Source organism: Pyrus communis, chromosome 11, assembly GCF_041283825.1.
Source record: "Pyrus communis isolate YQ-2024b chromosome 11, ASM4128382v1, whole genome shotgun sequence".
In the NCBI taxonomy this organism is placed as follows: Eukaryota; Viridiplantae; Streptophyta; class Magnoliopsida; order Rosales; family Rosaceae; genus Pyrus; species Pyrus communis.
Window position 1 is genome coordinate 7,982,282 of NC_142575.1, and position 6,555 is coordinate 7,988,836.

Sequence of the window (6,555 nt, forward strand, 5' to 3'; positions counted from 1 at the left end):
TCGTGGCTGAAGCCCTGGTTTGTGGTCATACCTTAGCGCTCAACTCAGCCCTTCTTGCCAATCTCTTTCGCTGCCTGGCCGAAGTGACAGGTCTACTTTGCCACACTTCGGCCAGAGATCCCCAACTTCCAGTCCACTAAATTGCTCGGCCTTCAGTTGGCATCTCGACCGGCGCCTCCTCATCGAGCCGAAGAAGTCTTCAAATATTTCTTTGGCTTAGATGTCATTTCTGATGACGAATTTTTAATAAGTCGTCGCTAAGAGTACCCCTCTTCCATTAGGCTTCCAACATCAGCATGGAGTGAAAGTGAAGATGCTGATCTTCGTCAAAACTAGAGGTTGTTCGTGTTAACACGCGACCTTCCGCTCGATTGCGACTCCAGCGGAGAAGGAGTGCAGAGATACTGAGAAAAAGTTTCAAGAACGGTGTAAAACATTCCACCTTCAACAAACTGTTCCCGAATCTCTTAGCACTGACACCTTCGGTGACTGGTGGGAAGAGTATACTGAGGACTTTTTTGGGGCTTCGGTCGAAGATGTTGTCAACAAAATTTTTGATGACCAACCTGAAAAAACTTCTGCCCCTCAATCTAAAGAAACAACCCAAGGTATACGGCTATCTCTGCCTTTATTTCCTTTTTTTATTACTATTACTAAACTTTGCTAATTTGATCTCGCTTTCTCAGACGGTCAAGTGTTGAAAAAAATGGATATGATCATCGCGGTTGCGGCCAGGAAAAAAATTGGTCCCTTCCAAGAAAACCAAAGCCGTTACACAGGCTCTGCTAAGCAAACGACCTCGCCAGGAAGCCGAAATGGCAGATGAAGCTCTTCAACCCCCCAAAACGCACCAAGAAATTGGCGAAGAAAAGACAACGGGAGATTCACTTTATCTCTAACCAGACTACAGGAGCGATCGCTCCCAATGTCTCTCTTCTCGCTCTTGTCATTCAAGCCTCGACGGAGAAACGACCAACACCAACTAGCCAAGTGGCCCAAATTCAACCGGTCTTTAGGGTCGTGGCCAAACCAGTTGTTGCTCCGCTGGTCGAATAACCTGTAGCTCTTGGGCTAATCGTTGGGCCTGTCTTGGAAGAAGTGGCCCCATCCGTCTGGACAAATCTCCCAAAAAACAATCAACAATCATCTTGGAAGAGGTGTGATTATGTTATTGGTAACTCCCTTCGTCTCATCAAATTCAAAAGTATTAACAGCTTTTTATTTTAGGATGATGAAAGCGACGAGATTCCGTTGGTGAGTCGCCCTCGGCCAACCAAAACCCCCACCATTAATCCCCTTCTTGTGGTTGAGGCGGCCGACCAAGTTGACCCTCTTACAACAGACCGTGGGAAGAGGCTTCTTGTCGAGCCTGAAGTGAACAGCGGAGACGCCGATCCATCCGCAGGATCAAAACCTTGGCGTTCCTCCTCAAGAAGTCACTTCGGTTTTTGTAAGGCTCGATCCCTTTCTCTTATTAGTTTTACTATAACAAATTTGAACTGAGAAAATATTAAATGTCACGTGCCTAACTATTCATTTTATCGACAATTCTATGCGCCGATGAGTGTTATCTATATTTCCTGGCCATCTCAGGGGCCGTCGAATGTGGATAACCTCCATCGGCCGCGTGAATTGAGAAGCAATCTTAAACACTAAGCTCGGCCATTGAGCTCTCTGGGTTCGAGCAATGAACAAGTGGATATGGCTGAGGTCTCCTCTCGGCAGGTTTCAAATAAATTCCCTCTACTATGTTCCTTATAATTTTTCCTTCTGCTTAAAATTTTTTCCTGTGCAGCCTTCGTGGAAGGTCGAGCTTGATGCTCTATTCTTGAGCATTTCTGGAGCAGCTGGTTCTTCTGCCACATCGGCTAAGCCTTCGAGACCGTGGCCGAATCCTGTGCTTTTGCCAATCTGCAAGAAATTTTATTCTTCTCTCCCTCTCAGGTCCTCCAATGTAAAGGCCTCGGCTCTGCAGGAGAGTGCCTGAACGACCTTGCAGACGACGACTTATTGAGCACCGAGAATGTTGTTTATTTGTTTAACCTTCTAGAGTGGACCCGTCATCACTTTATCACTTTTGAACAAGCTCTCCAGGCCGAGGACAACCTAAAGGCGGCAAAGATTGCTCATGAGGCTAGTCGGCCGGAGGTTGAGGCTATAAAAGCAAAAAAAAACGTAGCTGATTGTCATTGATTGCCAAATTTCCGAGCTTCAACATCATATTGCTGAGCTTTAACAACAAAGGTCGGCTGTTGCTTCAGAACTCGAGAGGGATTTCGAGATGAATAAGGCTTGACTGACGAATTTCATGGCTGGCATAAAGCAGATCCAGCAACTTCAACTTAATAAGAAGATGAGGCAGGTTGAAATCGTACTGAACGAAGTAAGGTAGTTGGAGTTGAAATCCGCTCTTGAAACCTTTCTTCCTTCGACCCCCTAGAATTTTAGGAAACTTTTATAAATTTACTTGTACGTCATTTCATAAATTTAATGAAATGATCTTTTATTCTCTCATCTCCTAAGTGACTGGGTAGTATTTCTTTAAAAATTTCCCATTGATTGGCAACTTGTGAAATAAACCAGTCCGATCCTTAAGGTGGTATGCCCCCTTGTTGAGAATTTTGTGAATGACGAACGGTCCTTCCTAATTCGGTGACCATTTTCCGAACCTTGGGTCTTTAATTCCAATTGGTAGCATGGGTTTCCAAACCAACTTTCATTCGCCGAATGTTTTTTGTCTGACACGCTGATTATAAGCTCGCTCGGCAATCTTTTTCTGTGCCACTAATAAGTTATAAGCATCAAGTTGAAATTTTTCCAAGTCTTCCAAGTCTTGTCTCATGGCTTGATTGTATTTGACACTGAACAAACTACTTTGTTCAATCACTCGCAATGAGTCTATACTCAGCTCGACCAGTACCATAACGTCAAGTCCATAGGTTAATGGTATGGAGTCATTTCAGTGGCTGATTGGAGTGAAGTTCGATAGACCCATAATGTTTCATTTAGCTTCAAATGCCACATACCAGGTCTCTCTCTTACCATTTTTTCAAGAATACCGATCAAAACCTTACTACTTGCTTTGGCCTGCCCATTCGCCTGTGGGTAATACGACGTAGATTGCTTGAGTCGAATATTTAGATTCGCTGTGTACTTCTTAAACCTGTTGGCTGTAAAAATTGTGCCATTGTCAGTTATGATCGTTTCTGGCACACCGAATCTGGTCACAATAATTTCCTCTACAAAATTGCAAACTTTTTTGGTTGTTAACTCGACGTATGTTTTTGCTTCGACCCACTTAGTGAAGTAATCGGTTGCCACTAGTATCCACGTGTGTTTTGCTGCTCCAGAAGACAGCGTGATTTTGCTGATTACGTCTATTGCCCATCCTCTGAATAGTCATGGTTTGGTAACTAAGTGAAGTAATTCGGCTTGGACTCTCTGTATAGGTTCGTGAATTTGACACTGTATGCATCTTCGTGCGTATTCAATGGCAATCCTTCAATATACTCGACCAGAAGTAACCGTGTTGACGAAGCAACCAACGCATTTTTCGTCCAGATTGGTGAGCCCTACAAATCTCTTCGTGTACTTCGGCGATTGCTTGGGCAACCTCCTGTAGGCCGAGACACAATAGCAATAAACCATCCTCACCTTTTTGATATAACTCATTATGGTATGACACATAGTTTGTGGCATGAACTCTTGTCTTTCAGTCATGTTTGTTGCTAGGGTTATCGAGATATCGTATAATCGTCATTCTCCAATCGTCTGGCAACGTCTCGACAGCACATACTTCTACGAGATCTTTTCGTTCTAGCAACGATGGTAAAAACATCACTCGTGTACATATCACGTGATTGCGCTGGGGAACTTACTGATTAACCAAGGCTGGGTAAGATTGCAGTCCTATAGGTGTTGCCCGACCTAGCTCGCCCCTTAGGAGTTGTGCTTCAGAGGCTATTTGGGTGAGTTCGTCTGCATCAGTGTTTTAAACATGCGAAATGTGCTCAAATGTAATTCCTTCAAATGACTCGACTAAATAGGTAGCAACCATGTGATAGGGTGCCAAAGTACAACTCATGCAACGAAAATGTCGTTTAGTTGGTTAATCACCAGTTCGGAATCACCAAGGACGAGGACACGGGTTGCCCTTAAGTTATGAAGGACGTGAAGGCCGATGATAAGAGCTTCATATTCGGCTTGATTATTCATACAGCTGAAGTATAATTTGAGAAAGAGATACTAACGATAGTGGTCAGGAGATTGAATGACGATGCCAACACCATCCGAGGTTGAGGTGCTAGAACCATCAAAGTGCATCGTCCAGTAATTGTCTCGTGTTTTGACTAATTCAATGTTGACTTTGTTGCCCCCGAAACTATAAGGAGAGGGGTGTTTGGCCAAAAAATCGGCTAGAGCTTGACCTTTAACGGCTTTTTGAGGCACATATTACAAACTGAACTTTGATAATGCCATTGTCCATTTCCTAATTTGGCTTTTTATTATAGGCCGAGTAAGCATGTAACGAATAACATATGTTTGGGCAATGACCTGTGTAACTGATGAGAGCACGAATGTCGAAGTTTTGACGCGGCGAAAAACAAAGCCAAGCAAAGTTTCTCGACAGGTGAATAATTGATCTCAGGCAAATTCAGAGTCCGGCTGAGATAAAAGATAGCTTGTTCATATCCAGCATCGTTATCTTGTGTAAAGAGTCAACCGATGGACTCATCGGCCGCTGAAATGTACGGTTTGAGAGGCCTACTGCGTCAAGGTAGTACGAGTACTGATAGCGTTGTAAGGAACACCTTGAGTTGCGTGAAAGCCGCCTAATGTTCGCGCCACTCAAAGTTATCTGAGTCTTTAAGTTTCAAGAACGTAGAGAACATTTTCATTTTACCCGCCGAATTAGCTATGAAACGACGAAGAAAATTTATCTTCCTGAGTAACAACTGGAGTTGCTTCTTGGTCGTCGGGGGTGGAGCACTAATGATTACGCGAGCTTTATTTTCGTCTACTTCGATGCCACGATGGTGCACAAGAAAACCCAAGAAGTTACCGGCCGATACACCAAAGACGCACTTGGCTAGGTTCATTTTGAGATTATGCTGGCGTATACGAAAGAACGTTTGCCGAATATCATCTAGATGCGTTCGGCGACTCTTTGATTTCACTACCACATCGTCGATATGTACTTCTATAATCGTACCAATCAAATAATGGAATATGGTATTCATAGCTTTGTGGTATGTGGCATCAGCGCTCTTGAGGCCGAATGGCATGACGACCTATTTGTATGTGCCGAGCACCTCCGGGCAATGAAAAGTGATTTTGTGAACGTCAACTTTGGCTATAAAGATCTGGTTGTAGCCAGCATGGCCGTCCATGAAAGACAACATTTCATGATTGGTTGCAACATCAATTAACAAATCTGAGATCAGCATCGGGTATTCATCCTTAGGAGTGGCCAAATTCAAATTACGAAAATTGATACAGATGCGTAGGGCGCCATTTTTCTTTAGCACCGAGACGATATTGGCTAGCCACTCGATGTATCGAGCGGTCCAAATAAACCCAGATTTTAAAAGTTGAATTGACTCGTCTTTTATGCCGAGCTGTACTTCGGTCGAGAATTAGCGAGAGGGCTGTTGGAAAGGCTTACAACCAGCTTTGATGCGTAATTCATGTTCAACGAGATTCCGATCGAGGCTCGACATCTCAGGGTAACTCCAAGCAAAACAATCTTTAAACTCGTTTAGCAATTTACAAAGTTCGATCTTCATGGAGTGAGGTAACAACGCATTAATAAATAACAGTCGAGGGTTATCTGTTGTTCCAACATTTATTTCTTCTAATGGATCCTTGACTTGGGGTTAACTATCTTTAAGTTTAGCCGGCATGGCCTGAATTGTGACTAATGATAATACTGGGCCGTTATCTCCTTTAGCCAAAAATTTGATTAAGTTTATGCCCGAGTATGGATGCTTGGAAATAACATACTAATGAGCCAGCAGACGTTCCATGGTGGATGAAACCATAGCCCGACGCCTTTCTTGTTGGGTATCAGTCATCAGTGTTGGTAATTAAGTCTGCCAAGCCCAGTCTCGTCAAATCCTGGTATACAGTCTCAGCGCCTACCTTGATGGCTTTCTAGACTGAGATTCGAGTTGGTTGTCCATCCTCGTTAAAACCCTGTAGGGTAATGTAGCCGATGTGATCATCATAATAGCGGGCCTAAATCATGTTGGTCTCGAATGGCTGATTATCGGCTTGGTGGACCAGAATCGATTTACCATCCCAAAAGATGAGAACTTGGTATAGCGACGAAGGAATGCAGCTCGTTTGATGGATCCAGTCATGGCCAAACAATGTGTTATATTCAGTCTTTGAGTCAATTATAAAGAATGCAGTCATGTGGTTGCGACTTGCAAAACTTACCTCTAACGGGAGCACCCCTTTGGTTTGGGATTTGTTGCCAACGAAGCTGCTCATTGTTATTTCAGATGGTATGAGTTTGTCATTAGAGCGACATAATGCCTTCATGATGGATAT